This window comes from Aotus nancymaae, unplaced genomic scaffold (assembly GCF_030222135.1).
Source record: "Aotus nancymaae isolate 86718 unplaced genomic scaffold, 86718_ANA_hifiasm-v0.15.2.pri h1tg000077l, whole genome shotgun sequence".
NCBI lineage: Eukaryota > Metazoa > Chordata > Mammalia > Primates > Aotidae > Aotus > Aotus nancymaae.
The window spans coordinates 9,122,494-9,133,806 of record NW_026988492.1 but is presented as its reverse complement, the minus strand read 5'-3'; the positions used below and the strand labels follow the sequence as shown (position 1 = coordinate 9,133,806).

General features: G+C 37.0%; 1 protein-coding gene across 12 annotated transcripts in view; it reads left to right on the top strand.

The window, feature by feature from the left end:
* The first annotated feature begins 1,996 nt into the window (after positions 1-1,996).
* Positions 1,997-11,313, top strand: part of MYO3A (myosin IIIA) — a 234,307-nt gene continuing 224,990 nt past the window's right edge. For 11 of the 12 annotated variants that reach the window (XR_002477556.2, XR_002477552.2, XM_012450146.3 and 8 more), the window contains exons 1-3: positions 1,997-2,085; positions 2,878-2,964; positions 7,254-7,310. The gene's annotated coding sequence lies outside the window, so the exon portion shown is untranslated. The remainder of the gene's footprint in view (positions 2,086-2,877; positions 2,965-7,253; positions 7,311-11,313) is intronic. The other variant, XM_012450143.3, reaches the window with a different exon arrangement.

Here is an 11,313-nt window from a genome sequence, read left to right as displayed (position 1 = left end):
AAGATCTCTTGCATCCAGGAGTTTGAGACCAGCCTAAACAACATAAGGAAAAACCAAAACGAAAAACAAAACATCGATATTTTTTGGTGCAAGATGAACTGGACACCACGCTTCTTCCAAGGTCAGGCTACACTGTGAAATGTCAACAATAGTTCCCTTTTTTGAGTGACTACTTCTTTCTAACTCATTGGAAAATCTTGCTTCCTAAGCTCATAGACTACTAGAAATTTTGATTTTTGCAATTATGCCCCTAAGACTGAAACCTCTTATAATTGCTTGTAGGAGCTAACTCACTTTGACAACAGAGATGTGGCCCTAATTTACAACTCAAGTACAGAGCTTCAGATAAGGAGTTTCCCAAGACAGTATTCCATATTTATCCAAGAAAACAGAACCCTTGGTCACAGCCCAAACCTCATGTTGACCCCTTTATTCGCAGTTCTGCTTTGCTTTGAGCCTATCAAAACTCCACTTCATGGTTCCTCTAGTGTGCAGTATCTCCACTGTAAAACTGAGTCAAGGAACAGGACTTTGTGGAAATGCAGGTTTTGTCGTTGATAATCTTAGGCTGGTTGGATTGAACACACTATTTTATTCCGTGTTAATGCCATCTTTTCATTATTATAGTTTAATTGTATGTTTCTTTTTTCATCGTCTTATCAAAAGGTTCTCAGACTTTGTGGTCTTAGAACCTTCCTTTATTTATACTCTTAAAAAATTTTGAGGACTCTAAAGAACTTTTATGCGTTATCGCAATTACAACTGAGAAATCTAAAAAATATATTTCACTAGTAAGCTCATTACATGTTAACACGAATAGCATATTGTTAAATGAAAAATACCTATATATTCCAAAACCAAAAAAGTTGAATGGTAGGAGTCGCATTGTTTTATATTCTTGCACGTTTCTTTAATGTCTGGCATAACAGTAGACATTGTTTCTGCATTCAATCTGTTGTGATATCACATATTATAGAGCCATTGGAAAACTTCACCATATATTCATAAAAAAGGAGTGGAAAAAAAGACTTACTGAAGTTCCTGGGAGGAAGATAGCACGCGGGGCAGGGAGCAGAATTTGTTCCAGGCACTGGGGCAGTCCAAGAGGGCTACTGGATCCGCGGGCCCCGCTCCCTTCCTGCCGGGCTCTGGGCCAAGGAGGCGCGGCCGAAGTCCCTGGAAGACCCTAGGCAGCCAGCCAAGGGCCCCGCGAGGAGCTGGATGGCGCGGATGGCGCGACCTCCCCGCGCGGCCGTCACCCGGGGACGGTGGCGAGCGCGGCGGGAGGAAGAATATTCTCTGCGAGCCGGGATAAGAGGCACCCTCGGCCCAGGTGGGCCCGGTCAGCATCTCCCGCCGGCCTTCGGCCCATCCCCGGCAGGCGGCCCAGTTCCTCCCCGGCTCGGCTGCCCCTGCCCACCCGCCCCTCTAGGGAGCGCCCGTCGCCAGCGCCCTCAGAAGGAAGTAAGGAGGCGCGCGGCTTCCTGTAGGGTCCGGGCAGCGCGGGGGACCGGCGAGGGGCGGCAGCGGTGAGCGGGGCTCGCGCGGCGCTGGAGGCGGCCGCCCTTCCTCGGACGCTGGGGGCTTGCGTGGCGCGCCCGGGGCTCCCTTAGCGCGAGGCCGCCGCGACCGCCTTCCCGCCCGGGTCAGACCCGGAGGACCTGTGTCTGTGTTTGGACCTGGGGTGAGAGAGAGGACTCGAGGGGAGAAGTGGAGCGGGAAACCGGAGAGGGAACGTGAGGGGTGAACGAGCTTTGGGAGAGCTTGAGGGGAGGAGAGAATTAACTTGAGGGGAAAACTAGGGCGGGGGGTGAACTCGAGGGGGACCCAGGAGGAGGGAACGGGAAGGGTGAACGTGAGGGGTAGACTTGAGGGAAGATCTTGCGGGTGAACCCGAGGAGGGAACGCGAGGGATAGCGAGGGGGGATGTCGAGGAGGGAACTGAGGAATGAATTTGAGGAGGGAACCGGAGGCGTGAAACGGAAGGGAAACAGGAGGAGGGAACAGGAAGAGTGGACATGAGGGGTGAAGGAAGATCTTGAGGCGTGAACTTGGGAAAGAAACGAAAGGAGACGACCTCGAAGGGTAACGAGAGGCGAGAACTGAGGGGGACTTGCAGGGGGACTGGAGGGAGGAGGCGCCGGGTCCAGCGGGTGTCGCCTCGGGTACCTGTGGCGCTCGCGGGCTTGGCGGCGCCGCCCACAGGTGGCGCCGAATCTGCCGGTCCCTGAGGGAACTGCGTTCTGGGTAACTTCTCGGAGCAAACAGGTTGCTGGTGCTGGGGTCCCTGCAACCCCAAACGCACCTGTAAAGGAGTTTTTCTCTAAAGAAGCAAGAGCAGACAAGAAAAGTGTGATCGTTACTGAGAAATAAAGAAATCTACCAGAAAAGGATGTCCTTTTAACTCTGCTCACCAACAGCCCTGTTCCGTCCTCCAAATAGTTGCTAATTCGCACTTTGCTAATATTCCCCTTCCAGAAAGTTTTTTAAAAATTATTATTGTTAGAATGGAAATTGCCCATAAGCCTTGAATTAACTGTTGTAATGCCACTGAAACCTACACACAAAAAAGCGTTTTTGAAAACTCAATCTTCATGGATTTTCTATTAACTAGTTGTACAGGTGCACTTAAAGCCTCTTAAGCACTTTTATAATTCATATGGATCTGATAGCTTGATAGTTGTTTAATGCCAGCACATGAAATGAGGGGCTTTGCGTTCCTTGTTCGTTGTGTAAAAATGCGAAAACAGTTACTGAGGATAAAACTATTAGTCTGCCCTTCTTCCTGGAAGTTTCTAAGTTCAACTTCTGTTTATTTCCCCCAGATCCTCATTGTTTACTTTCATAAAGCCATGGTCTTTTTGTTTTGGGTTACAGGCCCTGGGCCCCAGTGCAGCCTGAACACTGTATTCTAAATCTTGCTGTCTCAGCATCATTATGCATCATTTTCAAGCTTTTCTAAAGGTAGGTGATAAAATTGACAAGTGTTCTGGATTTGCCAGGACCTATGTGCCAAGTTTTGACAGATAAATGGGAGTGCATTTTATTCATGCCATATTGATTTTTATCACATTATAAAAGATAATTATTTTTAAATGGAAAAATTTACAGATGCATAAGCTTTCACAGAAAACATGGTCTTCATGAATATATTGATGAGATGCCTAGCATATGAAAAATTACCTTCATTTGTCTTAGTCATTTTAAATTATTATTTGGGAACACAAATGCAAACTAAAAGATTCAATTTGGTAATCTTTAATAGCAGCTTAGTATATATATGTGTGTGTATTATATATATATATATATATATATATATATATAAAAATTTGGTCACGTCACATACTAGGATAGCATTATTTTGTCCTTTTTCGACTGCATCTTTACAGCCTAAATTTTTTTTGCATATGTTCTTTGAAAAATAACGTTTCTCTGTCAAATCCAAAATATTTTGAAGGCCCATTATTTGCTACAAGTGACTTTGATAAATAAATATTTGGAAGCTGAAATGCGCTTTAGAATGTATAGTTCTTTTATATAAAGTATATAAAGTTTTGGTGTAAAATGTTTTTTATTTAAATAATTTCTTCATTGTCATTTCCAACTGTGTTTTCTTTTTCTTTTTACAAACAAGGATACTTTCATTAGTTTTGTCTGGGAATTGATCATTTGAATGATTGTATCTAACAAACAAACTCCCTTCCCTTCGTAATAGGAAATAAAACTTAGTTATTCGTTAGAGGGTAAATAGAAGATTTTTGATAAGCTTTCAAACTGATTCATAGACAATCACTTACCACTTTGGCGACACATAGGAAGTCAGGAACTTCAAGTTTGGAAGCATTACTCTTTTGAACTCAAATCTCTATCATTGAACACTTAATTTCTGCCGTGAACTTAAGCATTATGACCTTAAAAACTTTCTAATTTCAGTTTTCTTTTCTGAAAATATGGGTTACAGTAATGCTTTTCTAAAGGGTTTCTCCTGAGAATTAAATGATATACTGCATATAAAACTGTAAGCACAGTAGGTACCTGGATATATGGTAAGCAGTTAAAAAAAAAAAAGCTAGCCACTGTTAATATCCATTTTTCCTGATATCTGAGGGTGATTAGACAATGTAAATATGTTTATATTTATAGGCCATTTCTTGATTAAAAAATGCAAAACTTCATATAGAAGAAATATGCTGATAGTTTCAAACTGAATTTGGCCTTCAGAAATGTTTTTTTGAGTCAGCTCAATACTTTAAAGTAATTGATTTACTTACCAGTATTTTCAAATTAGTAAATTTTGTGTAAGTTCGTGGAGTCCTGGCTTCTCCTGAAAAAATGGAGGACCAGGCAAGACGGCTCTTGCAACTGCTCATGGCAGAAGCCAGGATGAGTTGTCCACTTTGGATGGGGCATACATTCTCCACTTTGCCACATTGCTGTCATCCTCTTCCTTTATTTCATCAAGATCTGCTTCACTCACGTATTTTACCTTCCTCACTCCTGCAGACATTTAAGTTTATGATTTCTGACTCTGGAAATATCCCTTACTAACTTGAACAGTTAATTGTGTGACTCACACAATAACTGTCATCCTTTGAAAAGGAAAATAATCCTGTATTGGAATTTACAAAGCAGTTCCTCACAAAACTCAGGTGATACTTATATCAACTCTGAGAATTTGTTCAGACATGCATTATTATCCCATATTACAGCTGTGCACATTGACTTACAGGTTTATATTAAAAATAATGATCTGGTGACTTGAAGTTTTGGGGGGTCTCACTAATACCACCTTTTAAAGATGGAGATTTTTTTGAAGGAAATTATAGCCTTTCTTTTGGTTCTAGCATTTATTTTGAGCAAGTACTTTTATCCCCATAATTATAAAGGGAGAAAATGAATGGTGGAGAACTGAATACATGTATAAAAGTACATAAGTACATATTTTATTTCCCTCTCTGCAAAATATTTTTAAGCAAATTGAAGGGAACAAAACATTGCTTATGGCTCATTCAAAACATAGCATACATATAACTGAATAAGGTCTGTTTTAAACGGTACTTTACTGTCTGTTATTGGAAAGCTGGAAAGAATGTGTGTACAGTTTATCTGCTCTGTAATTAAGGTAGACCAGATTTCTGTGACCAGTTAAGCTAGACCAATTCCTGTGTTTTAATGTTCTGTAAGAAAGGAGACACCCAAAACTTGTTTGGTGGTGCGGACTGGTGTTTTGCATGGGCAAATTTAATTTTTTGTAGGTTTCTTTGAACAAGGAGGGCTTTGTTTTATTATTTTTGTAATCGTCCCAGGAGAATAATATAGAGTAAATTAGAATCAGGAATGCTGCATTTATGGGTGTAGTAACTGTGTATGGTCCTGTTGATATGTGAGAGAAGCTCAAACCAGTCTCACAGAGGCTGGGGGAAAGCATCTAAGGCAAAGACAATAGCAGGTCCTGCGGCAGAAGAGGGTTTAACGATGTTCTAAGTCCTGTCAGAAGGTAATTGAGGCTGAAGTCATTGAGGGTGGTAAGAATACAGGAAAGTCAGAAATGGCCAGATCATTCAGGGTCTGGAGAACTTGGTAAAGAATGTGGATTTTGAAGGATATTTAGCAGGAAAATAAGATGATCTGATTTCTATGTTGAGATCATCCTGGCTACTTTGTAGAGAGACACAAATTCTATAGCTGACAAGCTGAAACTCCAGTGTGTTTCTTCCATCATAGGCAGCAACTTTTTTTGAATCTGATGTAATCCTTATGTGATGCAGTGTAAGCAGCTTGATAGAAGTGGATCCATAAGGGGAAGGATCTTTGAATAATATTCTACAAATATACATGACTAATGTTTATAAAAGTGAGACTTGTGATATTCAAATATTGCTTGGTTTTGAGTAAAGCCATCTGCTGCCTTCTTAGCATGTTGTATATCAATGAGGCAACTTGTATTTTCATAAAAAATGGTGCTCTCTGCATGTATTTTGGGAAAGTTAATGATTAAATTTATTGATATTTGCATTACTTTAGGAAAAAAAAGTGCCCATGTTCACTTATGAAGCAATTATTACTAAGGTGGGTTTCTAGCTTCTTCCACGAATAGATTTGGTCATTATATATGAACTGTTGTGAGATACAGCACTTGGAGAGAATGATTTTTTTGTTTAACTTGTGTATTGTCCTTACTTGAGTTAAGAATTGTTTGAAATTAAAATATGAAGGCCCATGAATGCAATCATTTCAAGAAAAACAGCTTTTATTTTTCTATTTCCTTCTGTAATATTTCCAGGAAATTGTTCATCCAATCTGTTTTTACATTTATTAATATAAAATTATCTATTTAATCTCTGCCCTAATTTGTTAGTCTTTTCATCTTTAATATTGTACATCTGTACCTTCTTTCTTGTTTGTTTCTTGATCAATATTGACAAGGATCTTTCTATTTAAAAAAAATTCTCTTTAAAAATCTATTATATTTATTAATCCCCTAGTCTGTCTTTTTCTTTTCCTACAATGTCTTTCTTTAATTTATACCCCTCTTCTCTCCCCTTTCTCTACTTTCATTGGTTTTGTATAATTTTAGCTTTTCTTACCTTCTAGTGTAAACTTTGAGGCTATATATTTTCCTCTGCACACTACTTGAGTTGCTGGTTATACATTTTGATGAGTAGAATTTTCATTATTATTTAGTTCTAAGTCTATTTTAATTCATTATTCTCTTTAGTTCATTATGTTTCCTCTTTGACTTTTGAATTGTTTAGTGCCTTTTTGAGGTCTGCAATTGTATAGGTTTTTTTTTTTAAACAGTGTAGCTTCTAGTAGTTAATTTCTTAAATGCATTGCAGTTATATGTGCTCAGAGAGTGTATCTATTCTTTTTTGTATATTTCATATATATTCTGGCATATTCATTAAATTTCTCCTTAATTATGTTGTTTAAATTTTATTTATGCTTACAAAATTTTTGTTTACTTAATCAAAAAATTACTGAGAAGGTGTGTTAAAATCTCCCATTAAAATTGTTAATTTCTTCCTTTATTTCTTTCAGCATTTATTTGACATATTTTGGGGTTCTGTTTTGAGTTTTTGTATTTTCTTGGTGAATTAAGTCTTTGGTTACTATATAGTGGCTATCATACCTCTAATAAATATTTTTGCTTTAAAATATATTTTGTCTGATATTGAGCTAGCCACATCACTTTTTTTCATTGACTATTACATGGTACCATTATCATAATTTTATTCTTTCTCTCTATTTAGGTTTTAGGTGAATGTATTGCAAACAGCCCCTAGCTACCAATTTCTGTCTTTTCACTGGTGAGTGTAGTTATAATTACTATGTTACAGTTACAGATACAATTATTATGATTACTGGTATATTAATAATGATTTCCACATGTTGTTTTATGCTTTTTATTTCTACTACTTTTTCCATGTTTCCTTTATTCTCCTTTCCTGAATTTTTCAATTGAATGACTATTGTAAAGTCAGTTTTTTTTTCCTCTAGTAAATGGGAGACTATACATGGTAATTTGAGATTCTAGTGTTACAAGTATTTGACAGGTATATTTTTCTTTTAAAGTCTAAAGTTATTTCTAACTGCTTCCCGAACTATATGAGGAACTTAGAACATTTTAAATCCTATTACATTTCCACTTTTGATTATTACTGTTCAATCTTGTCCAACATAGCCCATTATTGTATCCTACAATTAGCTTAGATATAACATACAATTTCTTTGTTGTTTTTGATAATTTAGACCTTTCTTGCAGGATCATTGTCATTCTTGAAACATATCCTTTAGAAGTGCTCTTTCTCAGGGGTCAGTGGTGTTAAACTTTTTTTTTTTTTTTTTTTTTTTCCTGAAAAATACCTTTATTTTGCCTTTCACCTTGAAAGATACTTTTATGAGTACTTTTGTTAATTCCAGATTAACAATTATTTTCATTTAGAGTTTTTAATATATTGTGCTACTGTCTTCTTTTGAAAAATCAGCAATTATTCCAATTATTTTCCTCTGTATGTAATAACTCTTTTCTATCTGGTTGATTTTAAGAGCTTCTTTTTGTCTTTGGTGCTCTTTAGTTTCATTGTGGTGTATATAAGTATGGATTTCTTTTTATATTTCTTATTCAAATGTTTCTGAATCGGAGTGTTCATACCTTTAACCTATTTTGGAAACCTCTCAGTCATTATTGATTGCCTTTTCCTCATTCTCTTATTTTCTTCTCAAATTTTGATTAGATTTGTATTAAGCTGAATCAGTCAAGAACAAAGTTAATGCCATATAGTTCAACAGAAGGAATTTAATGTTGGGAATTAGTTACAAATGTTTATCACATCTGAAAGTCAAATAGGGGATGATGAGGCAATTTAAAAGTTAACAGTAGCAAAAATACTGTTGTCACTTCTCAGGCTGCAGGAGGTAGTCTTAGCAGAACTCAGAATCTGAGGATATCTAGAACCTGGCAGTTTCTGTCCTACAGGAACAGGGACCACAGAGAGACACAGTAACTGATGGAGAAATCTTCATAGAAAGCAAAGAAAGCAGAGGAAAAATATTTTGGTTTCTCCCTTCTTCCTACTTGGGACTCATTGGCAGAATCTCTCAAGGCAGGAAGCCAGTTGGACAAGGAGTGTAGGAAATACAGTTTTGAGCTGTCAGTCCCCAAGATTCAGGGGATGGATGATCATGCATGGATCTCAGAGCAACCTGATCATCCCATTCTCCTTTCCATATCTTTTATCTTGGCTTTCACATTTTCTATTATTTCAATCCCCTGTATTACATTCTGGGTAATTATATTGCTGTGGTAAAACATACATTACATACAATTGACCTTTTAAACTGTTTTTAAATGTGCATTTTAGTGGTATTAAGTATAGTCACATTGTTGCCCAACCATTAACACCATCCATCTCCAGAAATTTTTTGTTTTCCCCAAACTGAAACTCTGCCTTATACAATAATTCCTGTTCTCTCTCCCCCAGCTGCTAGCAACCACAATTCTACTTTTTGTCTTTGAATTTGACTATTCTAGACACCTCATATGAGTGGAATCCTACAGTATTTCCCTTGCCAACTGGCTTATTTTGCTCAACATAACGTCTTCTAGGCTCATCCATCTCATATGTGTTGTAGCATGTGTCAAGTTTCCTTCCTTTTGAAGGTTGAATAATATTAATATTTCATTTTTTTTTTTGAGACTGAGTCTTGCTCTGTCACCCAGGCTCTAATGCAGTGGCGCCATCTCAGCTCACTGCAACCTCTGCCTCAGCCTCCTGAGTAGCTGGGACTACAGGCATGTGCCATCACACCTGACTAATTTTTGTATTTTTAATAGAGATAGGGTTTCGCCATGTTGGTCAGGCTAGTCCTGAACTCCCCACCTCAAGTGATCCACCTGCCTCGACCTCCCAAAGTGCTGGGATTACAGGTGTGAGCCACCATGCCCAGCCAAATAATATTTCATTTGTAGGTGTACACAACATTTTGTTTAGCCATCTGTGAGTGGACATGTAGGTTGTTTCTGTCTTTGGCTATTGTGAATAATATGTGGGTGTACAAATATCTCTCTGAGCCCTTGATTGAATTCTTTGAGTTATATTCAAGAGGTGAAATTTATATCCTACAGGAATTCTGTATTTACTTTTGTGAAGAACTGCCATACTATTTTCCACAGCAACTTCAATATCTTATATTCCTGCTAGCAATGCACAAGAGTTCCAATTGCTCTACAACATTAACAACACTTAAATTGCTTTCTCGGTTTCTTTTTTTCTAAATAATAACCTTATAATGGGCGTGAAGTGGTATCTCATTGTGGCTATTTGATTTGCATTTCCCTAATTATTAGTCATGTTGTACATCATTTCATATGCTCATTGACCATTTGTATTTATTATTTGGAAAAACTTCTAGTCAAACATTTGCTCATTTTTTGATTGGGTTGTTTTTTGTTTGAGTTGTAGTAGTTATTTATATATTCTGGATGTTAACCCTTTATCAGATACATGATTTGCAAATATTTTTTCTCATCGTGGAGATTGTCTTTTCACTCCATTGTTGATGTTTTGTACATCCCTTGATATACAAAAGGTTTTGGTTCTTACTAAGTCCGATTTATGTATTTTTTCTCTTCTGCCTGTGCTTTTCGTGTTATATCTAAGAAATCATTGCCAAATCCATTTTCATGAAGTTTACCCTTATGTTTTCTTCCAAGTGCTTTATTATTTTAGCTCTTATGTTTGTCTTTGATCTATTTTGAGATAATTTTTATATATGATCTAACAGGAATGTTCTTTTGCATGTAGATATGCAGTTTTCCCACCCTCATTTGTTAATAAGACTGTTTGTTCTCTATTGTTGGAAATCATTTGACTGTATTTCTGGGCTCTCTATTTCACTCTGTTTGTCTATATATGTACCAGTACCACAATGATTTGATTACTATAGCATTGTAGTAAGTGTTGAGATCAGGAAGTATAAAACCTCCAACTTTGTTCTTCTTTACAAGATTACTGGAAATCCTTTGGGATTCCATATGAGTTTTAGGATGTATTTATTTCTATTTCTGCAAAAAACATCATTGGGATTTTGATAGCAATTGCATTGAATTTATAGATCCCTTTGGGTAATATTGACATTTAACCAATATTAAGTCTTCCAATCCATGAACACAGATATCTTTCCATTTATTTGTGTTCTTTAATTGCTTTAAGCAATGATTGTAGTTTTCAGTACATAAGTCTTTCACCTCCTTGGTTAAGTTTATTCCTAAGTATTTTATTCTTTTTGATTCTATTGTAGATGAAATTGTTTTTCTAATTTCTTTTTCTGGTTGTTCATTGTTAGTGTACAGAAATGTAACAGATTTTTGCATGTTTATTTTGTATCCTGCAGCTTTGCTGAATCATTAATTAGTTCTAACATTTGTGTGTGTGTGTGTGTGAGAGAGAGAGAGAGAGAGAGAAAGAGCAAAGAGAGAGAGAGAGAGAGAGAGATTCTTTAGGATAAGATCAAATAGTCCTAAATAGAGATAATTTTAATTCTTTCTTCCCAGTCTGAATGCTTTTATTTATGTTTCTTGCCTGATTGCTCTCGCTGGGATTTCCAGTACTATGTTGAATAGAAATGGTAAAAGTGGGTTTTTTTGTCTTGTTCCTGATCTTAGGGAAGAAGCTTTTAATCTTGCACCACTGAATATAATGTTAGCTATGGGCTTTTTATAAATGGTTATTATGTCAAGGCAGTTTTCTTCTATTTTTAGTTTGTTAAGTGTTTTAATTTTGAAAGAGTGTTAAATTTTGTCAAATGCTT